At 38.5% G+C, this 26,149-nt stretch overlaps 1 long non-coding RNA gene across 1 annotated transcript in view; it reads right to left on the bottom strand.

Annotated features, from left to right (window-relative positions):
* Positions 1–18,811: 18,811 nt before the first annotated feature.
* The window catches only part of LOC149547339 (uncharacterized), a 67,601-nt gene continuing 60,263 nt past the window's right edge, over positions 18,812–26,149 (bottom strand). The window contains exon 2 of the long non-coding RNA XR_016354395.1: positions 18,812–19,109. This is a non-coding gene — a long non-coding RNA (uncharacterized LOC149547339). The remainder of the gene's footprint in view (positions 19,110–26,149) is intronic.

Raw genomic sequence — 26,149 nt, 5'->3', positions numbered from 1 at the left:
AGCTTTGGTTGCTAAAAATTACTACTGGCCATAGTTGCAACAAGATGTGATGAAATTTATACAAAGTTGCAAAGTATGTCAGATGGCGAAAGGAGTGAAGCAGAATACAAGGTTGTATCAACCATTACCTGTACCAAAGAACCTATGGGAGGATATCAGCATGGATTTTGTTCTTGGATTACCAAGGACACAGTGCGGGCATGATTCTATTTTTGTGGTGGTTGACAAGTTTTCAAAGATGGCATATTTTATTCCTTACAAGAAGACTAGTGATGTTGTTCATGTAGCAGACTTGTTTTTTAGAAAAGTGGTGAGATTAGATGGTCTGCCAAGAGTATAGTTTCAGATCGAGATTGTGAAAGAAGTTGAAGATGGATTTGAAGTTCAGTTCATCACATCGTCCACAGACTGATGGACAGACAGAAGCTATGATTTGCAGTTTGGTAAATTTGCTAAGATGCTTGGTTGGAGATAAACTAAGAGGATGGGATATGATTTTACCACAGGCGGAATTTGCATATAATAATTCTATAAATAGGAATACTGGTAAATCACCATTCTAGAGTGTATATGGGAGTAGTCCCAGAAATGCTTCTGAATTGGAACAGTTGGATAAGGGAGAGATAAGTAGTGTTGAAGCAAAAAAATTTGCTAAACATTTGAAGAACATTCATGAGGAGGTGAGGAAGCACATCATAAAGATGAATACACAATATAAGGCTAAGGTGTGTGTGAAAAGCAGATATAAGAAATATCAAATTGGAGATGAAGTCATGGTTCATTTGAGAAAGGAGCGTTTTCCAGTGCGTACATATAATAAGTTGAAGATGAAGAAGTTTGGACCGTATAAAATAGTGAAGAGGCATGATTTTGGCAATGTGTATAAAGTGGAGTTGCCTACTGAATTGAATATTTCACTAGTATTTAATATTTCAAATTTGACAGAGTATTATGAAGAAGGTGATGGAGATGAAGTTGCAAAAGCACAGTGTAGCATTCCAGCAACTAGTTTGCCTACAAAGGAGATTTGAGGGGATACTAGACAATCGTGTTGAAAAAAGTACCAAAAACAGAACTTATGAGGAATATCCAATCAAATGGAAAGGGAGACCAGTTCAAGATTCATCATGGCTAGCAAAGGAGGAGGTTAACCATCTTGGTTTTCCTCTGAACACCAAAGACGTGACGGGGTCACTTCTCAAATTGCCCTGGGTGTCTGATGCAGGAGCATCCTGGGTGCAAGGGCAATCTTGCATCACCCAAAAATATTTTATTTTCAGTCTTTTCCATTTTAATAATGACTGATAGAAAGGGTGGTTACCATTTATGGAAACTTACTATTTTTAGTAAGTTTGTCACACGAGCTCAGAATGTTCTCATTTTCTACAAGAAGATACATTTTAGAGTTGTAAACCTACTATAGAAATCTCAATGCTCAAGCATTAGTATCAAAGAAGCTATTGTGGATTTTCAGTGGAAAAATTTGTAGAAAAATTTTCAAGCTCACCATTGAAGGTCTTGTGCCCAGATGAGGTCAGAAAGCTCGACCGAAGGGCGCTAGCGTGGTTCCGAGTTTGTAGATTAAGAGCCGGTGTTTTTGAAAAGTGGTTATAGTAGCCAATCGGAGCAACGGTTCGTGAGTTATGGCCTTCGGATTTTGGTCATCTTACATACACTAACCAAGTTCCGGCAGTATCTGGTGGGTGCCAAGTTTGTCGCGCGCACTGATCACAATAGTTTGAGATATTTTCTGGAGCAACGAGATTTGAACAAGAGGCAACAAATATGGGTAAGCAAGGTTCATGCATTTGATTTTGACATTAAATATGTAAAAGGAAAGAACAATGTGGTTACAGATGCTTTGTCCAAAAAATCCGTGCTTACTAACCCAGATTTCAACCGATTGGAAAGCACAATTGTTGGTAGAATATTTTAAAAACACATTTGCATGTGAGCTAATGGATGGCATTGCCAAGAATGATAGGTACAGAGTAGTAGATGACATCATTTACTATAAGAGTCAGATATTCCTAGTACTTGAATCTAAATTGAAGCAAAAAATTCCTAAAGGAGTTACATGACTCACCCTTGGCAGGACACCCAAGCTTCCTCAAAATTTAGAGAAGTCTTCGTGAGAGGTTTTCATGGAAAGAATTAAAAAGGGATGTGTTGCAGTATGTAAGAGAGTGTGTGGTCTGCCAGCATAACAAATCCGAACATACTCTGTCTGTCAGGTTACTGCAACCGCTACCAATTCCAAAACATAAGTGGGAAAGTATCTCGATGGATTTCATAACGCGGCTTCACAAGGTGAACGAGAAGGATTGTATTTTCAAGCAGCACAAGTTGCCGAGTTGTTTTTTAGAGAAGTTTTTCGTCTGCACGAGTTACCCCGAAACATTGTCAATGATCAAGATGAGCAATTCATCAGTATCTTCTGGACAGAATTGTTTCTGATGGTAGAGACAGAATTGTCACCAAGTACTAGTTACCACTCGCAGACAGACGAACAAACGAAGGTGGTGAACAAATGGCTCGAAGGTTACCTCCGGAACTATATTTCGGCACAACAATGAGTGTGGGTCAAATGGATCCATCTGGGAGAATATTGCTACAATACCATGTACCACATGTCCATCAGAATGCCACCATTCAAAGCTCTGTACGAGTACAAACCCCTTTCATTCATCGACACAATTTTGGGAGACAACCGCGCACCAAGCGCAAGGGACTGGCTTCAGGAGGGACAAGACATTCTGAGATGCTTGAAGGACAAATCACAAAGGGCACAAAATCAATAGAAGATGTACGCCGACAAACACAGAATGGAGAGGAGTTTCAAAGAAAGAGATTTGGTCTATCTCTGGCTCCAACCCTATCGAATTCCTGTTGGAGTTCTGGATCGTTCGCCATTTTGGAAGTGAAAGATCTTCCTTATTTAGCTTGTGTTGTTTTGGTGGGATTCAACCCTCACCTTATTCCGTCGGTGTTTAGCTTGGCCTGAATCTGGCAAATTGAAGAATTACTTGTATGTGGATATACCATTGTTATTTGGTGTGTATCTTTTCGGTCTCTGCTACTGCAAGTTGTGTGTTGCATTCTCCATTTTTAAAGCGGTATCATCAAATTGCCTTGGACCCTCCATACACTAACCATACACAGTATCCTTCCCCAGTTGGTGTCACCATATCCATACGGCCATTCTGTATGGCCCTCCAATATGTAATGGGCACCCCTGACAATCAAAAAAACTAAACCAAATTGCTGAAAGGAATTATGTCAAACAGTTTGCATTCAACCTCTTATTTCTCCGTTTAATGTTTTAAACCCCTTATAACTCCGGAAATCAACGTTTATTTGTTTGTTGTCTTTTGTGCATGGAATTGGTATCATACAATATAAACAAGAAAGAAACTACAATAATATGCAAAGTGGAAATGAACTGCTGCCAACAAAATGTTATTTTCAGAATTCATAAAACCAAATACATCACAGATTTATCAACTCACTGATTACTTCAGCATTATTGACATAATACTCCAGCCCATGCTTTCGAACTTGCTGCTACAGTGCTTTGTCCTTCAATCAGTCCACTACCTTCGTAATATCATTCCCTCAAAGTGGCATAAGCGTCGGACAAGTAGTGAAGAAGATATGAGCAAAATACCAAATCTACCTGTAGCCAGAAATGCAACTAAACTGCCTGATAATGAAGCCGATAACAAAGAATTCCAAAGGCCAAACCCCAAGGGAATGACGTCTAGAATGTTACAAGAGAGGATAAACATCCTCAAATGCCAAGAACAGAGCTGCAACTCACACACCAATTTCTTCTCATATTCAACCTGTCTAATGAAGCCACAAATGCTTCCTTTTTATTCTATTTCCAAGGGTCCGCTCAACTCATATGGCCAATGTGGGATAAAAGATGTGTAATATATAAAACATATATTAAAATACCCCTTATGTCTCCCTTGGGTACACATCCCCATAAAATAAATATTAATGTAACACTTTAATATTTTACAATTAAATTAGACATTACTTTAATAAAACTTCAGGCATTAAAATGTATCAGCAATCGGACTCTGAATAATGCGAGTGAGAGCTCATCGGAAAGCTCTCACCAAGGAGTATCAAATCCAATCACCAAAATTGACCTGCACTGTGTCCTGCCAACTTACTAAAAATAGTAAGTATGCTTGAAACTGAGTAAATCAACTTCGATTTGGCCCAAACTGGAAATGACCAGGCCAAAACACTCCAGGATCCCATTAAACCCTTCGTTAGCCCTCGGGACCATGTAGCATAAGGCTAATGCGCACACACTTGATCAACTGCTAAAATGGGGACATTACGGTCTGCCCCCCTTGAAATTGCTTGTCCTCAAGCAATCTCAGTCCAGCCTGCTGAATAACCTGCTCACTCTCCCATGTAGAATCTTCCTCCGGCAGGTCTTTCCATCTGACCAAATACTCCTTCACTGTCCTGTTTCTAAGCTTCCTCTCTCTGGTGTCCAGAATAGCCTCGGGTACTAACACCAGCTTCCCCTCCTCATCCAAAGGGGGTAAATTTGCAGAAGGCACTACACTCTGACCAATGGCTTTCTTAAGCCTAGACACATGAAACACATTGTGCACTCGATTGCCCTCTGGAAGCTCAAGCTCATAGGCGACTTTGCCCACTTTGCGAATCACCCTGTAGGGACTATAAAATCTAGGTTTCAACTTTTCAGCTCCTCTCTTCTTGAGCGATGACTGTCTATATGGTTGTAGCCTCAAGTAAACCATATCCCCTACCTCGAAGCTATGCTCTATTCGATGCTGATCAGCATACAATTTTTGTTGATTTTGGGCCTGTTGTATATTCTCTTTGAGCACTTTCAGGATGTCCTAACTATCCTGCAATAAGTTTTTGCCTTTGGGCACTCTACTGCCCCCCAAAACTAAATCTATGAAGCTAGGTGCTTCATAACCATAGAGTGCCATGAAAAGAGTCATCTTGATGGACATATGATAAGTGGTGTTATAACAATACTCTCTTATATGCAACCATCTAATCCAAGCCTTTTGTTGTGCAATTACATAGTTCCTCAAATATCCTTCCACCCATTTATTTACAATCTCTGTTTGCCCATCTGTTTGCGGATGATAACTAGTGCTAGGTGTAAGATCTGTACCACACAACCTAAACAACTCTTGCCAAAAAACACTCATAAACTTACTATCCTAGTCGCTGACAATGAATTTGGGCAGCCCATGTAACCTGAATATCTCTCTAAAGAAAAGATCCGCCACCTATGCTGCTGTGTAAGTGGACGGAATAGCAAAAAAGTGAGCAAACTTCATCAAGCGGTCCACCACCACATAGATGCAATCCCTTCCCTGCACTTGTGGTAAACCAGTGATGAAGTCCATCGAAATACTTTCCCATTTCCTATCAGGAATGGGCAAAGGCTGTAATAAACTTGCAGGAAATGTGTGCTCTCCCTTATTCTGTTGACAAACCACACACTCCTTGACATACCTCTGAACATCATCCTTGAGCCCTTTCCATGAAAACCGCTCTCAGATCTGCCTGTAGGTCTTGAAGACCCTCAGATGTCCAGCTGTGGGTGCATCATGAAATGCCTTCAATATCGCCTCTCTCAAATGTGATGATGGAATCAAATAAACCCTGTCCTGAACTCTGATCAATCCATCTATCACCTCATAGCGATCATCCTGTATGGTTCCTGAAATCAATCCAGAAGCCCAAGCATCTCCGACATACTCTGCTATAATCCGATCTATCCAATCTCCTGTAATCTCTGCTAGAGCACATAAGTGAGGTCTTCGAGATAAGGCATCAACCACCACATTTTTCTTACCTTTGACAAACTCTATGTCAAAGTCATAAGCCTGCAATTTAGTCACCCATTTTTGTTGCCGGTCATTAAGATCACGCTGACTCATGAAGTATTTAATACTGTTGTGATCAGTCTTGATCACAAAATGTCCACCTACCAAATATGATCGAAATTTGGCCAATGCATGCATTATGACCAACATCTCCCGGTCATAGACAGAATAACTCTTTTCAACTCCTCGGAGCTTCCTACTCTCGAATGCAATGGGATGCTTCTCCTGCATCAATACTACTCCAATCCCATCACCTGATGCATCACAATGAAGCTTAAAAGGCTTCGTGAAATCCGGTAGAGCTAGAACTAGACATGAAGACATTACCTGCTTGAAATGCTCAAAACACCTCTGTGTTGCCCCTGTCCACACGAAGGCTCCTTTCCTAGTAAGATCTGTCAAGGGTGTAGCAATCTGTGAGAATCCCTTAACAAACCTCCTATAAAAACCACATAAACCAAAGAATCCCTTAAGCTGTGTAAGGTTTGAGGGAGTAGGCCACTCTACAATAGCTCTAATCTTTTCGAGATCAACCCAAACGCCATCTGCACTAATGATATGCCCAAGATAAAGGAGCTCAGTCATGCCAAACTCACATTTAGATTCCTTGGCATACAATGACTCTCTCTCCAGAATAGATAACACCTCCTCCAGATGATGTAAGTGCTCCTCCCAGGTCTTACTGAAGACCAAGATGTCATCAAAGAAGATCAAGACAAATCTCCTCAACTGCTTCCTGAATACTTGGTTCATACAACTCTGAAATGTAGCGGGTGCATTGGTTAGACCAAATGGCATAACCATGAACTCAAAGTGGCCATAGTGACATCGGAAGGCTGTTTTCTCAATGTCCTTTGCTCTCATCCTGATCTGATGGTATCCGGATCGCAAATCAATTTTGGTGAAGAAGCATGCCCCATGCAACTCATCAATCAGCTCATCAATCCTAGGAATGGGATCCCTGTTTTTAATTGTTTTCTTATTCAGTGCCCTGTAATCGATGCACATGCGCATCATCCCATCCTTCTTCTTTACCAATACTACTGTTGAAGCAAAAGGGCTCTTACTGGGCCTGATATGCCCCATCTCCAACAAATCCTTAATCGCCTTCTCTATCTCATCCTTGTGTTTCTTAGGATGACGATAGGGAGTAATCATAACTGGTTTGGCTCCCTCTTCGAGCTCAATAACATGTTCCATCCCTCTGTCAGGAGGAATCCCATGAGGAATATCGCTAAATACTTTAGCGTGTCTATCAAGTATCTTCTGGATATCTGGTGGATGACTCTTTTCTTGTGGCTCTGGTGAAGTTGGCATAATGTAGCACTCTGCTGCCCACTCTATGTCATTATGACGAAAAAGTCTCTGCATTCTCCTCAAGGAGACTACTCTGCAACCTCCATCTGAAAGTCCTCTAAGTACCACAGTTCTGCCCTCATGCTGGAATCTCATCTCCAATTTCACTAGGTTGTGTGTGAACTCAACTAGTGAAGCCATCCATGTCATGCCGAGGATGACATCATAATCTCCCATGTCCACAACATAGAACTCATCCTCCAACTCGTAGCCATCTCCAAACCTAATGCGAAGATTAGATATCTTCCGAGTGCATAATAATTTATCACCGTTAGCCACCATGACTCTAAACCCATCATGCTCCTCTGTCTGTAACCCTCTCCTGGCTACCAACTGTGAATATATGAAGTTATGTGTAGCCCAGTGTCAATAAGAGATATCACTTTCTGCCCCTAGATAGTACCCCTGACCTTAAATGTGATTGCCTTTTGGGCCCCTGTCAAGCGTGCCAACGATCTATCATCCTTAGGAATGTTGCTCTCCTCTATAGTGTTACCCTCATCTGAATCGGAGTGCTGATCCCTCTGACTCTGAATCTTCTGCTAAAAAATACACCATTTGATTTGCCTTAGCCTTGAGAGAACATTTATGAGATAAGTCCCAAGGCTCTCTACAATGGAAGCACAACTTCTTTTTTCGAAGTTCATTCAAGGTTTCATCGTCTAGTCCTTTTGATCCTTCTTTGGGTTTGCTATACTCTTTCTGAAACGATTTTTTGTCTTTGTCCTTGCGGTAGGAAGAATCTCTTGAATGGTTTTTTCCTTTGTATACCGAAGGGGCTAAATCTCGTGCCTTTTTAGTTGCTTCAGCTAAGGTGAGTGGATCATGTCCCTTCACCCAACCTCGTAATGGATCAGCAAGACCATCGCAAAATAACACCACCAATCTCGTAGGAGAGATATCAGTAACAAGTACAGACAAGCGCTGAAACTCGGCAATGTAAGCATCCACAGAACCTGACTGTTTTAACTGTGCTAGTTCCTTGAAATGTAACTCGGGATCCCTAGTGTCAAATCTCTCAATCAATGTTTTGGTGAATTCCTCATAGGATGTAATCTGATTATGCCCCAAAGTCACCATGCCATGATGCCACCATTCATGTGCAACGCCATCCAAGTGCATAGCCGCATACTTGATAGCCTCCTCCTCAGGCATTGGATTTAGCTGCAAGTATGTATCTACCTTCTGCACCCAAGCTCGTGCAGTCATCTTCCCTGAAGCATCATAATAAGGTAAGTAAAGTTTTTCAACTTTCTTTCTCAGCTCAAAGTTTTGATTCCTCCCTCCTGCTCTAGGCTTGTGTCTCATCCTCAAGTCCATATAATCTCTGAGGGAAATATCCGCTTGAAACTCCATTCCACTAGCCTCTCAGTCCCTCTTGAACTGATCCTGTAACTCGGTAATCTGCGGTTCGTTTACTGGTTGAACCGGATCTCTAGGTGGGAAGGTGGGTAGAAGAGGTCTCGAGCTCGCAGTCCGCGCTGGGCGTGCAACGTGTCTAAAGTTATCAGCCTCATTCCCATTGTTGCCGGGTCCATTATTACCATTAATGTTATTCTCAGGACCATTGTTGTTGCCTTGGCCTCCATAATTATTGTTTCCCCCATTCTTATTGTTTCCCTCATTGTTATTATTTCTATTGTTGGCATCACCTAGATTAATATTGACACCCATCTGTCTAGCCATAAACTGCAACATCATGTCCATTCGCCTATTTCGCTCCTGCTGCATACGCTACCCCTGCTCTAATGTATCCAGTAATTGTCTAAACATTACCTCCCCCTGATCTGGACCGGCATTCGCGCCTCCCCCTAATCCTGTATTCCTGTCATCTCGATCACCCATATTGTTGTCCTGATCAAAGAATATCTCGTCTGTGTCTGTATGGCTGGATTCAATGTCCCCCTGCACGGATGTACTAGACTGTTTGCTTTGCAAGTCTGAAATCCTATTTTGTCTTGCTCTGGTATCGCGGAAATTATAAGGCCCCTGTCGCATGTTCAAACATAAATGCTTAGCTTGTGTTTTTTATTCATTTCTGATTTTAGAGTTTCGACATTTCATCAAACACTTTTCCCTCTATCTGGCTGTTCCAAATTCCCTATAAGACCTCCACAGGATGGCAGGAACTAGGCTCTGATACCACTGTAATGGGCACCCCTAAATGTCCAAAAAACTAAACCAAATTGCTGAAAGGAATTATGTCAAACAATTTGCATTCAACCTCTTATTTCTCCATTTAATGTTTTAAACCCCTTATAACTCCAAAAATCAACGTTTATTTGTTTGTTCTGTTTTGTGCATGGAATTGGTATCATACAACATAAACAAGAAAGAAACTACAATAATATCCAAAGTGGAAATGAACTGCTGCCAATAAAATGTTATTTTCAAAATTCATAAAACCAAATACATCACAGATTTATCAACTCACTGATTACTTCAGCATTATTGACATAATACTCCAGCCCATGCTTTCGAACTTGCTGCTACAATGCTTTGTCCTTCAATCAGTCCACTACCTTCATAATATCATTCCCTCAAAGCGGCATAAGCGTCGGACAAGTAGTGAAGAAGATATGAGCAAAATACCAAATCTGCATATAGCCGGAAATGCAACTAAACTGCCTGATAATTAAGCTGATAACAAAGAATTCCAAAGGCCAAACCCCAAGGGAATGACTCACACACCAATTTCTTCTCGTATTCAACCTATCTAATGAAGCCACAAATGCTTCCTTTTTATTCTATTTTCAAGGGTCCGCTCAACTCATATGGGCAATGTGGGATAAAAGATGTGTAATATTTAAAACATATATTAAAATACCCCTTATGTCTCCCTTGGGTACACATCCCTATAAAATAAATATTAAAGTAACACTTTAATAGTTTATAATTAAATTAGACGTTACTTTAATAAAACTTCAGGCATTAAAATGTATTAGCAATCGAACTCCGAATAATGTGAGTGATAGCTCATCGGAAAGCTCTCACCGAGGAGTATCAAATCCAATCACCAAAATTGACCTGCATTGTGTCCTGCCGACTTACTAAAAATAGTAAGTATGCCTGAAATTGAGTAAATCAACTTCGTTTTGGCCCAAACTGGAAATGACCAGGCCAAAACACTCCAGGATCCCATTAAACCCTTCGTTCACCCTCGAGACCATGTAGAACAATGGTAACGCACACACACTTGGTCAACTGCTAAAATGGGGACATTACACAATAGTTGTCTCAGCCACCTCACCGTACAGCCTATTCTGGCCTCACCATACGGCCTATTGTTCCCCCAACCCCTCACAAGCCATCTTCCCTCACCCATGCAGACTATCCTGCCACCATATGCACATACTAAGTACGGCCATACTACTGTCCAGCTCCCTTCTCTTGCTCACTGTACTATCACTCTGGGTGACCAAGAACACTGTATAACTTTTCACCAACCATACATCACTATTTGGCCTTATTTCAAGTCTTTTCCTACACTTGGTCGGCCATACGACCTCAGTTCAAGGTTGGCACATTGATTTAAAGGCATATCGCAGGTGCGAAACACTACACACAAGTGGTACTACAATTGCTGTTAAAAGTCTGAAAACATATAAGCAGAAGGTAAATCATCCTACCTAACCTTTATTGCCATTTACAGTACAACAGCAAGTACCACTAGTTCATCAAATGGCCCGAAATTTGCCATTCGTAGCTTTTAATGTTGGCAACCCTTTACAAATTGTTGTTCATCATGATATTCCACCAGCAGCATTGAAAAGTGTGCCATATTTTACTAGTAAAAATCATGTTTCAGCAGTGGAAAATATCAAAGATATAGCTACCCTTTGTGGATTACATCAAGTTCAATATGAAGATGTGGCTTTAAAGTTATTAGCAGCTTCTGTCAAAGGAAAAGCGTTAATTTGGTTCAGAAGTTTAGATGTAAATTCAATTTCCTCATGAGACACATTGGGAAGCTTATTAATCAGCAAGTTTGAACATCTTCCGTATGGCCATTGCCTGGCACCCTCGTTTGTACAGCTTCCACACACTCGTACGGCCCCATCACCTTGCAATAACACCTTCGTACAACCCCCACACACTTACCAAACAGCATTACTAGCCCCGTACAACCATTATTTCTTGCCCACCATATGGCCTTGGGAAGTCAATATGGCCAACCTGTTCTACCAACACCATTCATTTTTAACACATACCTCCCTCTTGCACACTGTACGGCTCAAGAACTTGGCCAAATTTGTCTTACGGGCTTCCATAACTGTATTTCGATGGTATATATCTAGACCGCAACATCACAAACAAGCGCAAGTGCAAAAAGAAAGCTTACAACCATTACAACAGCAAAAGGAGCCTGCTATACCAAGAAACCAGTCTAAGGTTAGTACACAAAATTTCAATATTGTTGAACATCTAAAGAAGACTCATGTTCCTGTTTCCATGTGGGACATTTTAGGACTCCCAAGTCAAAAAGATATGCTACAGGAAGCATTACAGTCACTTACCTTATCTAATAACGCTTTACCACAAATAACTCCTACTTTTCTAATGGCTACAAACGCTAATAAGTCACAATAGCCATTCAAAATAGTTAAACCACCACCTTTTTACATTACACTGATAATAGGCAAGTACCTTCATAATTGAATGATAGATTCAGGTGTTACTAGCTCAGTTATGTCAAAAAAGATTGTTGACCAGCTAGGCCTTAAATATGAGCAAATTGAAAACGGGGTAATTCAGGTAAATGGGACATCTATTGAAATAATTGGAATTATAAGGAATATGGATTTGACCTTGCATGCTTGTCCCAGTTTTTCGGTCCCTATGGATGTATACATCATTGACTTACCTCCTTATTTTTCCATATGTTTATCACATGATTTCATAGCCAAAATAGGAGGTTATGTATCTGCAGATTGATCTCACATGCTTTGCTGCAACAGGTATAGTACTAAGGTCACAATTCCATCTAAACCTATTGCTAAGGATTGCCTTGAACATAATGTTGTTGCCACTGAAAATGAGACAGCAGCTATTTTATTTGACCAAGGGAAAATTAATGTTGTTCATGAGTCCAAAACGCAGATAGACAATGTTCCTGACATATTATTAGATGAGTGGGCTGCTGAAAATGCTGAAATTACAGAAGAACAAGATGAAGAACCAAGTTTGGGCAATTATGTCATTCATAAAACTACTGATTTTCTGCCAAATGTCATGAAAAGTGCAGATTTAAGTTTGGAACAGCAAGGTAATGAGGTGTGAAAATTATTTTTTGATGGTTCATGCAGCAAAACAAGTGCGGGAGGAGGTTCTATGCTGATTTCACCAGCAAATGAAAAGTATTATGCTTCTTTCAAATTTACTTTCAATTGTACCAATAACGTTGTTGAATATGAAGCACTTGTAAACAGATTAAAATGGGCCATAAAGCGAGGTATTAGCTGTCTACAAGGTTTTGGTGATTCTGAACTGATTGTTAACCAAGTTAGAGGCATCCATGCTACTAAAAATGATCTGCTGAAAAGTTATAAACATGTAGTATGGGATTTAATCAAAGTTTTTGAAGCATTTAATTTGCAATCTGTACCTAGAAATCAAAATAAACATGCTGATAGACTTGCTGCAATTGGTGCACAATATGATATACCATCTGAAATCAATAAAAATAAAGGAAATAACCATGTAAAAGTTATTGTTAGACCTGTTGTACCAAATAATGTTGAAAGTTGGCAAGTCTTTGAATCTGATCAGCATATTGTTAATTTTTTAAGAGAAGAAGCTGAGTTTTCTCAGCCTAACCAGCAGAAACTACAGGAACAATATGAGGACCAGATTAGTCAATTAAAGACAAATAAGATGCCTAAGGGTTTGGTAACTTTAGAATCCATTTTTAATACTGATGATCAGTTTAAAAAGGATAAATCTAGCTTGCAGATCAAAGAGGAACACTATGAAGAAATTGCAATTGCAAAGGATAAGAAGCTCAAACTTGGAAAGGTATGTACTCTTTAAGAGCATCAAACTTTTGTTAATTTGTGCAATGAATTCCACGATATTATTGCATGGAATTATTCAGATTTGAAGGGGTTTCATCCTAATATTGCTCAACACACCATTGAATTGGAACTTAGTGCAAAACCAGTTAGACAGAAATAGAGGCCAATAAATCCAAAATTAGAACCTCTTATGATCAACGAACTGAATAAATTAATTGAGAGCAATATTATTTTCCCTATCAAGCATACTTCTTGAGTTTCAAATTTGGTTCCAATTAGGAAGAAAAATGGTGAAATCAAATTGTGTGTTGATTTCCGTGATTTAAATAGAGCTTCATTGAAGGATAGACATCCTTTGCCTTCAATGGAACAAATCTTACAATTTGTTTCAAGTTCAGAACGGTTTTCATTGCTAGATGGTTTTTTTGAGTATAATCAGATTTTAGTCAAGGAAAAGGATAGATTTAAAACAGCATTTACTACCAAATGGGGAGCTATGCCTTATCAGAAGATGCCATTTGGTTTGTCAAATGTAGCTGCAACCTTCCAGAAAGCAATGGATAAAGCAACTTCTTGAACTTAATGTACAGATTTGTGCTTGTTTATCTTGATTACATTACTATTTTTTCAAAGAATGCAGCAAATCATTTTCAGCATTTAAGGCGAATATTTGAGAGATGTAGGGAATATGGTATATCTTTGAATCCAAAGAAAAGTGGTTTTCTGTTCATTAAGGCAAAGTGTTAGGATTCATTGTATCTAAAGAAGGTATTACTATTGAACCAGAAAGAGTAAGTGCAATTTTCACTCTACCACTTCCAGCACATTAAAAAGGACTTCAAAGTTTCTTAGGTAGAATTAACTTTGTAAGTAGATTTATTCCAAATATTGCGGAATTATCAATGTCATTGACAGTTATGTTAAGAAAAAGTATGGTTTTCAGTTGGACAAAAGAAGGTAAACGTAGTTTTGAGCTGATAAAAGAAGCATTAGTTGGTGCTCCTACATTGTTAAATCCAAATTTTTCAAAAGATTTCATATTACATGCCTATGGAAACATTGATTCCATTGCTATCATGTTAGTACAATAGAATGATGAAGGTTTTGAACAGCCATTAGTGTTTTTCAGCCAAGGGCTTAAGGATTACAAACTGCATTATACTTTTGTTGAGAAGCATGTTCTTGCTGTTATTAGAAGTTTGAAAAAATTTAGGCACATGCTTTCAAATAATAAGATTAAACTAATGGTTGCTCACCCTTCTATTAAAGATTTCGTGCCCAACAAAGATCTGAATACTAAAAGAGCAGGTTGGATCACAAAGGCCATGGAATATGATATTGAAATCAATGTAACCAAGCTGGTAAGAGGCAAAGGTTTATGCGAAAAGCTTCCTGCAAATGGAAATAATGATTTGAATCATGAAGATAATGTTGTTTTGACCCTATTAGATGATGAACAGCCTGCTTCTACAATATTCAGAATGATTGGGTGGACAATATGATAAAATTCTTGCAAACAAGAGGCTATCCTAAAGGTTTGGAAAGGTCAAAACGAAGGTATTATAGATTGCAGGCCATTCCTTACTGTTTAATGAATGGTATTTTATTCAAAAAATATTTGCAAGGTGTGTTGCTAAGATGTATTAAACCAGATCAGATTGAACATATTTTACACCAATTTCATGTAGAGCCGGTTGGAGGTCACTTCTTACCTAGAGCTACAGTTCTTAAGGTGATGAAGGCGAGCTATTATTGGCCAAGTGTATTTAAGAGCGCACATCTTTGGGTAAGAAAGTGCAGGCAATGTTCAATTTTTGTAGGTAAAAAAAAGTAGACCAGTCATTTATGAAATGGGGTCTAGAATTTATTGCCATCATTAACTCACCAAGTGTAGGTCATAAGTGGGTATTGACAGCCACTGATTATTTTACGAAGTGGACTGAAGCGGCAGCTCTTAAAGAGGCAAACAAAACTCTTGTTCTAAATTTCTATGAAGATTTAGTTTGCAGATTTGGTGTACCAGATTCAATTATTTCAGATAACACACTTGCATTCACAAAAACAAGATTGCAGAATGGGCTGTCAAGAAGGGCGTGTATCTAAATACTTCAATAAATTACTACCCACAAGGTAATGGGCAAGCTAAATCCACTAAAAAGAATCCGATTCGTATTATAAAGAAGACATTTGAAGGGAATCAGCGTTCTTGGCATGAATAGTTGAAATCAACACTGTGGGCTAATAGAATAACTCCTAAAAGATCAACTAGTATGTCTCCTTATTCGTCGGTTTATGGTAAAGAGGCTAGATTACTTATCTCAGATGAGTTTCCAGCATTAGATTTTATGTATCAGTTAGATATGATTGATGAAGAGCCTATGACTTTAAGGCTGGCTCACCTCACTGAATTAGAAGAAAAAAGGAGAGGTGTTTTGCAAACAATTGAGCATCATCAAGCTCAAATGAAGAGGACGTTTGATAAGAAAGCATCTCCAAAAAAATTCTAGCTAGGAGACATACTATTAAAATGGAATGAATTAAAAAGTAGACCTGGAAAGCATACAAAATTTGATGCCTTGTGGGCTGGTCTATATATCATAACGGGCAGCACACACCATAATGTTTTTCATCTATCTACACTTGAAGGAGAGGAGTTAAAAATCTCGGTTAATGGGATTACCTCAAGCCATGATTTTGAGGTATTTTTTCATATTACAATAACTGCTTTGGCATAGTAGAGTAGAGGTGTGATTTAGTTTTAAAATTTCAATAAGTGTTGTTTCAGCACATTCAGATTTAAGTTTCAGCATGTTAGTTGTGATGTGAATATCAGGATTTAACTGTGTGATTTTTGAGTCAAACTCGATGACCCATGTTTCATGAGTAGTGATTCAACATGAATCCATCTCTCATGAGAATAAATGGAACACTTAGCACTCATTGGATCTAGGTGATGCTCACAGGGGTGAAGCACCGGGACTTCCCGGGAGGTCACCCATCCCAGTACTACTCCAGCCTGAGCGCGCTTAACTATGGAGTTTCCTCCACAGTTAAACCCAAAGCTTGCAACCCCATTTGCAAAACCTTCACCAAGTGTTGTGCATTATGAACCATTCATTAGAAAGCCCCTTAAGCTCATCAATTGATAAGTAGGAGATGATTTCCACAGCTAGTCAAATTGTGATGTGAATATCAGGATTTAACTGTGTGATTTTTGAGTCAAACTCGATGACCCATGTTTCATGAGTAGTGATTCAACGTGAATCCATCTCTCATGAGAATAAATGGAACACTTAGCACTCATTGGATCTAGGTGATGCTCACAGGGGTGAAGCACCGGGACTTCCCGGGAGGTCACCCATCCCAGTACTACTCCAGCCTGAGCGCACTTAACTATGGAGTTTCCTCCACAGTTAAACCCAAAGCTTGCAACCCCATTTGCAAAACCTTCACCAAGTGTTGTGCATTATGAACCATTCATTAGAAAGCCCCTTAAGCTCATCAATTGATAAGTAGGAGATGATTTCCACAGCTAGTCAAATTGTGATGTGAATATCAGGATTTAACTGTGTGATTTTTGAGTCAAACTCGATGACCCATGTTTCATGAGTAGTGATTCAACATGAATCCATCTCTCATGAGAATAAATGGAACACTTAGCACTCATTGGATCTAGGTGATGCTCACAGGGGTGAAGCACCGGGACTTCCCGGGAGGTCACCCATCCCAGTACTACTCCAGCCTGAGCGCGCTTAACTATGGAGTTTCCTCCACAGTTAAACCCAAAGCTTGCAACCCCATTTGCAAAACCTTCACCAAGTGTTGTGCATTATGAACCATTCATTAGAAAGCCCCTTAAGCTCATCAATTGATAAGTAGGAGATGATTTCCACAGCTAGTCAAATTGTGATGTGAATATCAGGATTTAACTGTGTGATTTTTGAGTCAAACTCGATGACCCATGTTTCATGAGTAGTGATTCAACGTGAATCCATCTCTCATGAGAATAAATGGAACACTTAGCACTCATTGGATCTAGGTGATGCTCACAGGGGTGAAGCACCGGGACTTCTCGGGAGGTCACCCATCCCAGTACTACTCCAGCCTGAGCGCACTTAACTATGGAGTTTCCTCCACAGTTAAACCTAAAGCTTGCAACCCCATTTGCAAAACCTTCACCAAGTGTTGTGCATTATGAACCATTCATTAGAAAGCCCCTTAAGCTCATCAATTGATAAGTAGGAGATGATTTCCACAGCTAGTCAAATTGTGATGTGAATATCAGGATTTAACTGTGTGATTTTTGAGTCAAACTCGATGACCCATGTTTCATGAGTAGTGATTCAACATGAATCCATCTCTCATGAGAATAAATGGAACACTTAGCACTCATTGGATCTAGGTGATGCTCACAGGGGTAAAGCACCGGGACTTCCCAGGAGGTCACCCATCCCAGTACTACTCCAGCCTGAGTGCGCTTAACTATGGAGGTACATAAAATTGGAAACTACAACACAACATTATCAATCTATCATCAATACATGAGGTACATATCACACAAAGCATGGAATGAATTCCGATGCCCTGAATCATACATACTCCATGGATTCATAACAGGTTCATGATGACATGGTATAGTTTTCAATTATTCAACTATAAGGAAATCAGAGAACATTCAAGCATATTGCTGGTACAAATTCTTTTGAAATGCTTTCAGAAAAAATAGCAGTATAAATTTTGATTTTGAATTATAGTTGACTCGAATAGCATCTTGTCGCACAATAGTAATACGATGTTTTATCCACCATCATACTAGACTAATATACTGTTGTATAAAAATATGAAAATACTGAAAAAATAGAAGGTATGGTCACTACAAAACAGCTAATATATCACCCTAGTACAATCATAAATAACACACCACATTGCTGTTATGATGCAAGGTATAGATTCAAGCTTAGTAGTGGAAGTTTTATAGTTGTTTTCAATGGATTTATCAGCCAAATTTGCAAGGTGTCATAACAGCCAAAAAGTATTAATCCTCACAACCACGATACAGTTGTGATGCCACAAAAAAGAGATCATAAAAAGAAATCATATTTATCTCTTTGTTGTGATACAACTCCATCCTGGTTATCAAAACAAACAGCTACGAGATCCTATGGCAACTAACAGATTTGTTTTCAGTTTTCAATTTTTAATTTTCAACTTTAGTTTCAGTTTTAAGATTGGTGTGGTGAAGTGTATTTATTTCAACAATGATTTTCAGTTTTTCAGTTTGGTAGTTTTCTAAAATTTTGAGAAGGTTTAGTTTTCTAAATAGTGAAGATGACTCTGTACCCAATGGATTTGCATAAAGCAACTGGTCTATTACTGTTTAGCAGGAAAACACCCCTGAAAGGTCACCAAAAATGTTACAAATTTAACATACCCCATAAATTGCTATGTTATGCTTGCCTTTATACTGAGCTAAGTGTTTTTAGTTGCTGAGAATACATATTACAGAATGAAAAGGATGCAGAAAATAAAATATGGAAATCGGTAAACAAGAAAATTGATCACTTTTATTCGAAATACAAGTACCAAAGCAGTTCATTTTTTATTGAAGTATTCAAAACTGTTTTGTTTTTAGATAGGGTACAAAGTGTTCAAATTTTACACAGTACTTAAATACAATGCATTTAGATATCACACAAGCATTCTGAGCTCCATCTGAATAAACACACTATATAAACAAAAAAGTATTGAAGATAAAAGGAAAGGCCTCCATTGCCTGAATGAAAGATTTGTTGTCCCGAATGTTCAAGGATTGAGTTTGCATCTCCACCTAGAAATAACCCTGCAAAAATGAAAGAAGAGGAGGGTCAGTTCATATGAACTGAGCAATGGAAATTTGTCCACTCATCTATACTCTACTGTTCCTACAACATGGTTATTCAGATAACTATATTAAAAGACAAGAAGGCAAGAGAGAAATCTGAAAAGTAAAACATGTTTATGCTAATGAGTTTGTTTTATGTACAGATACAGGTATGAAGTTTGAGGTTGTTGAAGGATCTTGCATAAATTACACACTTGAAGCCTTTCGACTGAATCATGTAGAGGCCATGACTGAAGGACTGAGGAGGCTATCGAAGGGACACGCATAAATTACAAACGTGAAACCTTTTGGTCAAATCATGTAAAGGCGAAGACTAAAGACATGGGGAGACTGTTGAGAGGGCATACTTAAATTACAAGTATGGGACCTTCTAATTGAACCATAGCAGAAGGTTGGACACATGAGGAGATTGTTAAAGGGATGTACATGTGTTACAGGTATGAAACCTTTCAGACAAATCATGGAGGGCATTTGGAATTCTTAGTCTACAAACGGAAATAATTAAATCTTTACAAGTATGCAGTCAGGGATAAGTATAATGCAAGCTATAGCATAAATAGAAAATTGTTCACTGTTATTAAAAAAAATCAGATAAACAACGCATAAACATGCATATGAATACAGGCAAAATTCAAAGAAATAAGTTGCAGATTTCATAGGAGCAACAAGAATATTTTCAACATAATATTCAAAAGTAAAACAGTCAAAGCAGCTCAGCATGTCATTGATCAACAAAACATTAAAATAAAAGCAAGATGCAATGAGTTTTAACAAAAACAGAGGGTGTTATTTAGAGTTCATGTACTATCTCAGCATCATGCTAGCAGTGGATCAGCAATCATATTACTTATCACAGAATCATAACAAAGCAACATCTCAACTAGTTTAAAATCATGAGTGGGTACGAATAAAAGTGCAAATTATTATTTTGGTACAACAATGAAATTCAATTGCGTTTGTTAGTTAAGATACAGGCATGAGACTACAACAAAATTTGCACAAGAATGGATAATGTTACTTTAAATTCTCCATCATACGTGTCACAAACACAAAGAATGTTAAACATTATGCTAGAAACATAATTGAATAAGTGCTGATGCCAAGAAGAAATATTAAGAGATAGGAATGTTAATAGTTTGAGAATTCTGTCTTGACCTTCCTATCATAGAAAGAGTAAGCGTTCTAGATCAAGTAGACCTTACATAAAGCAGTAATATAAAGCTTATAAGAAAGAATTGCTGCTTTCATGAGTTATTCTCAAAAATAGGTTTGACATATTCAGCTAAAGAGTCAGCTAGAGCCTACCAAGCATACTCAAAATGTCACGACAGTTATGGATTTGACCTGTAGAGAGAAGGTTCCAGAGATTTAGTAAAAGCAAAACAAGAATGCTTGTAAGGTATGGATGAACATTTATCGGTTTTAAAAGTTGTGTGTTAGTGATAGCAAGATGGGTTGTAGAGAAGGGTATCACAGTCAGAAATGTCTATTGTGGTCATCAAGGGAAAGACAACAGCATCCTCAATCTTTAAAAGAAAATGTGCTAAGAAACATAAAGTACAAGCATATGATAGAATGACAAAAGCACGAGTTATTTAACACCTATAGCTCTACAGAAACACCCAATGCACAAATCAGGAATATCTACAGATTCACCCGATAATTGTCATTTGAGAGAGAAATCAGAATTGATACCCAAATATAAATAAAGAATCACAATACCCAAATCAAGCATGTTGAAAGGAAAGGTGTGACGATAATTTCACAATATTTTTGCTATACTCAGTTCAAGTGTAACCTCTAGGATGCGGTTCGTTTTGCAAAACCCTTGTGCAAAATGTAAAAAAATGAAAAACGTGGAAGGAGAATATGGCAGAAAACCCATTAGAAGCCAATCCCTCTAACAGTATTGTTGTATTACATGGGTATGCGAACAGATTGAAGAAGAATGGGAAGAATATATTATCAGCTATGTAGGTCAAATATGGACAAAATGCTAAATCTACAAAATAATATTACATTGTTCAACAGCTTATACACTCAGCATCCTTTTGTGTGGAGTGCTCAATATTTTCTTTCGTAGATACTCCAAAACAAAGCAAAATATTATGAAGATAAAAGAGACTCACTACTAAGCAAGCTCAAGCCGTCCAACAAGAAGGAAGTCTGAAGAAAATGGCGCCCATCCAACAAAAAACCGCAATCGAAGAAATGGTGTCCATTCAGCAAATATTAGAAGGCTCATGCCAAAACATGGCATCCAACACTCACGCCTAGAATGAAATCCTCATGGCGTCAACATCCGCAAGGAGAGAGACATAAAACACTATACGGCTCACAGCATACAGCTAAGCAAGCTCAAGCCATCTAGTCAAGAAGAAAGCATGGAGAAAATTGCAGGACCAGCAGACATCGCGGCTAGGGTTCCAAAACCCTCTTCTCCTTCTTATGCGTGAACACCAAATAATGAAAACTAAACAAAGTTTTTGCACCCTTTTTCCTTTCATAACCCGTATAAACTCCATTTGATATAATTTTCGGGTTCATGCATAAGAACTTTGATTATTATTTTAAAAACTCTTTAGTATATGTTTATAAGTTTTATATATATTAAAAGAATAATGTCTATGTTTTATTCATATAAAACTTATAAAAATATACTTTATATTCCGTTTCTTTATATTTATTAATATTAATGTGAAAAAATTGTTAATTATTAAACACACTAATATTAATAAATATAAAAACCAAAAAAGAAGTTTTAAATTGTAAAACTAATATATCAAATGGCTATAATTACAAAGCCTTTGATTTTATTAATTAAATAAAGGGAATTATAATGAATTAACAATTTTAAATGCTAAATGCAAGGAGAATTTTCAGTGGATACTTTTAAACTCCAAAGTGACATTCAGTTAACACTTTCATGTAAAAATAAGGAGCTATTTTTGGAGGCTAAGGACAATTTAAGTTTCTCATGCGGTGATAGAGCACTTTAGAGCTATTTTTGATGATATATGGGGTAGTAAAGGCCAGTTTTGCATGCAGTTCATGATGAGAACCTGTTTTATGCATATTTTGCATAATTATGACGAGTTATAAATGCTATATTTTTGGGTTACTTGAGCGATCCGAGTTATGGTTTTATGCATGATTTTGAGGAACTAGAGGTAGTTTTCCAATTATCTATCAGTTGGGCAAGTGGTTGATGGCAGTTTTCAGAAACTTCTTCATGGTTTCTATCATTTTTGACTTGTTTTTTCTAAGCATGATCTTGGAATCCAAATTAGGGTTATGAGTTTTATATATTGTACATTCACTTCATTATAAGGCATCTTCTTTCGGATTCAGATTTTTACGCATTGCAAATTTTGAGTTGATTGTAAGAGCAAATTTGTAGCAGAGGTTTTTTCAACATTCGTTATAGAGATTCAGCGGTTCCTTCTCATTGATTCTTGTGCAATATTGTGGATCCTTTACTTTCATGTTTTGTGGGCCTTCATTTAAGTTATATTCCTTATTGCAGATTTGAATCTTGATACTTGTGATTACAGGGCTTTGTTTGTGATCATTGCTTTTTTGCAGAAAATTGGTAAAGCCTAGGTTTTCCTTTCAAAAAAAAAGATCCCGGTCCTTGCATAGAAACACTTTTGTGGTTGCATGTTTGTTTGAGTATTGTGAATCAATCGTGTCTTTCGTAATTCATGTTGATTTAACTAAAGTTAAATTCAAAACCATCGATGTATCACCTCATTTAGGTTAGTATTCATTATTTGTCATTCACTTCTCATCCCTTATCTCATGTATAATTTAGGTTTAGGTGATCACTATTTAGGAACCGGCTTAGCTTCCGGAGATTCATCTATCATTTTAGGACAACCCAACACCCGAGAGAGTTTTCATGTTTCAACAGGATGGCTGGATTCTGCATCTTGCTATAGGCGCACTCCTGATTGACAACAGTTTTCTGGTACACCCGATGGGACCATGAATTGCTTCACAATTCTCTGAATTATAAGTTTTTACTGCTGTTTTGGTGTGAATAGCAATATTTCAGCCTTTTTGAAGGTATTTTATTAACACCTAGCGACTCTGTTTTGAAGGTTTATCACAGATACAATTGCAGTTTTGAAGATTTTCTTAATGAGAAGAACTCCCATAAGGTCAATAAGAGGAAGAAGGACACCACTATTTACAAGAGGAAGGTCTGTTTCACCATCTGGATCAGATTTTTCAGCATTTGAATATCCTATAATTGAAGATCAGCCAGCAAATTCTAAGGAATCTGAGATAGTTATTGAAGATATTGGTTCTCCTAAAGATTTAAATGTTTGTGATCATTCTGAATCTAAAGTGCCCATTTTTGAAGAATTACCAAAAGATCAATTTGTTTTTTTAGCATCCACAATGTAATGTACCCGTTATAAAATAAATCATTTATCAAACTTTTGTAACGGGTCGATTGATTTAATGTATCTCGGACCCATTTTTATTTTTGTTTCTGTAGTTTGTGTTGACATCGGCTATCTTTGTACACCCTCAGAAAGTTTCCTGATGGGTATTTAAGCACGGCTTGTATGTAGTCTTTAATCATGCTTTTGGATTATTTTCTGCTTAGCCTGAATCTAGCAAATTGAAGAATTACTTGTATGTGGAAATATCATTGTTATTTGTTGTGTATCTTTTCAGTCTCTGCTCTTGCAAGTTATGTATGTTGCGTTCTCCATTTTTAAAGCGGTATCATCGAATTGCCTGGTACCATCCATACACTAACCGTAAACATAATATCCTTCCCCAATTGGTGTCACCATATCCATATGGCCCTCCAATAGTTGTCTCAACCACCTCATTGTACAGCCTATTCTAGCCTCACTATACGGCCTATTCTTCTCCTCCCCACGAGCCATCTTCCCTCCCTCGTACGGACTATCCTGCCATCATACGGCCATACCACCATATGCATATACTAAGTACGGCCATACCACCATACGACTCCCTTCTCTTGCTCATTATACTATCACTCTGGGTGACCAACAGCACCATACAACCTTTCACCAACCATACATCACTATTTGGCCTCGGTTCAAATCTTTGCCTGCACTTGGTCGACCATACGGCCTCAGTTCAGGGTTGGCACATTGATTTAAAGGCGTATCGCAAGTGCAGAACACTACAGTGGTATCAGAGCTAGTGATCTTGCCAACTTGTGAACAATGAATGAGTTTATAGACGAAAGAGGACACATTCCGTTGATCGAATGGCTTTCAAATCAGAATAGACAGTTGCCTAACTCATGGCACTATTGAGGGAACTTGCCAAGAATCAGGCACAAATCACTGATACTCAACGACTCATGGAAGAAACTCTCAAGAAGTTAGCAAACAATAAAATATCCGGAGAACAAAACGGTCACAACGTGGACTCGATGTTGGGTAAATCAAACCCTCATCCAACACGCTCTTAACCTTCTATGCCGACATTCCCCCACAAACGGAGGCGCAACACGGAGGCAAACAACCAACCTTTGAAGAGATGCAAGAACAACAGAGAGAAGACTGGAAAAGTGCAAATCTTGAGGAAGATATATCCTACAAAGATTACATGGATCTGAGAATGAGATATTCGAGAGGTGGAAACAGAGGCTATTCTAATGATGATCTAGGAAGAAGGTTGAGTAAAGTCAATCTGTCTCCATTTGACGGATCCAATTACATATCTGCGCAAGCGTGGGTAATGAAGGCCGATACTTACTTCCAACTGAATCATATACCTAAAGAAGAGGCACTGCACTTGGAGGGAGTTGCGCATGAGTGGTGGCATCACGACACCATCACATTAGGACATAAGCAAATAAATACTAATGCGAAATTCACAGAGAGATTGATAGAGCGATTCGATGGTAAAGATCCGGAACTCAATTTCAAAGATTTGGCACAACTGAGACAAACTGGATTGGTTGATCAGTTCATTGCAAAATTTCAAAAACTCTCTATTTTGGTCACGGACATTTCTGAAAGAAAACGAGTAGTGCTCTTCAAGGATGGACTGACAGAACCTCTTAAAAGTTGGGTAAAGGGGTTCAATCCTGCCACCCTGTCAGAGGAAATCAATAAAGCATGGAGTATGGCATCGTCATTGTCGTCGTCCTCTCGAAGTTACTCACATTCCAAACCACCAAAATTTCTAAGGGACAAACCTTCGCCCAGGAAGTCGTCGTTAGACGAAGCTACTAGACAAGAACTTCGAAGGAAGAAACTGTGTTTCAATTGCAAGGGACCTTGGGAGCCTGGCCACAGATGCCTCGAAAAGGGAAAGATCCATTACATTGAGGTCGTGTTCGATTACAAGGATAAACAAGAGGAAACGCCTGTCAAAGATCACCCACATCACAACAACACCAACATGGTTAGTTTGAATCGTACAGAAAGAATTGCAGCTTCGATGCGGCACGGAGGAACTATTGCCCTAGCTAGCAACCCAAGGTGCACAATTTTTCGAGTAAGGGGTACCCTTTAGGGATAGAGTGTTACGGTGATGCTGGATAGCGGAGCTACTCTAAATTTCATAAACTCATCTCTGGTGAAGCAAAGAGGTCTACCCACGGAAACACACACAGGCTTTCAAGTCAAGGTTGCTAGAGGGACTCTTTTGCCCTGCACGCACCTTGTTCCTCAGCTAAGTATCACAATGGCGAATCACACGGCAACTGAGGATTTCTTCATAGTAGACCTGGATGACATGGAAGTTATTCTAGACATACAGTGGATGGAGACACTTGATGAATACACTCAAAGTTTCAAACGGATTGATTTCACTTTTGTTGTGGATAGAAAGAAGGTTGTCCTCCGTAGAATGGAAAATGAAGGTCCAAAGGAAGTTTATACGCATCGGATGGAGGCAATTTTTCAACATGATGACAGTGCATAGGCTGTGCATTGTTTTATCTCGACGGAACCTATAAAAGGACATTGAACACCTCCACAGAATGATGAATTGTA

Source organism: Cupressus sempervirens, chromosome 7 (genome assembly GCF_028749045.1).
Source record: "Cupressus sempervirens isolate cs-2001-9-10 chromosome 7, ASM2874904v1, whole genome shotgun sequence".
NCBI lineage: Eukaryota > Viridiplantae > Streptophyta > Pinopsida > Cupressales > Cupressaceae > Cupressus > Cupressus sempervirens.
This window is presented reverse-complemented; position numbering and strand designations above follow the sequence as displayed.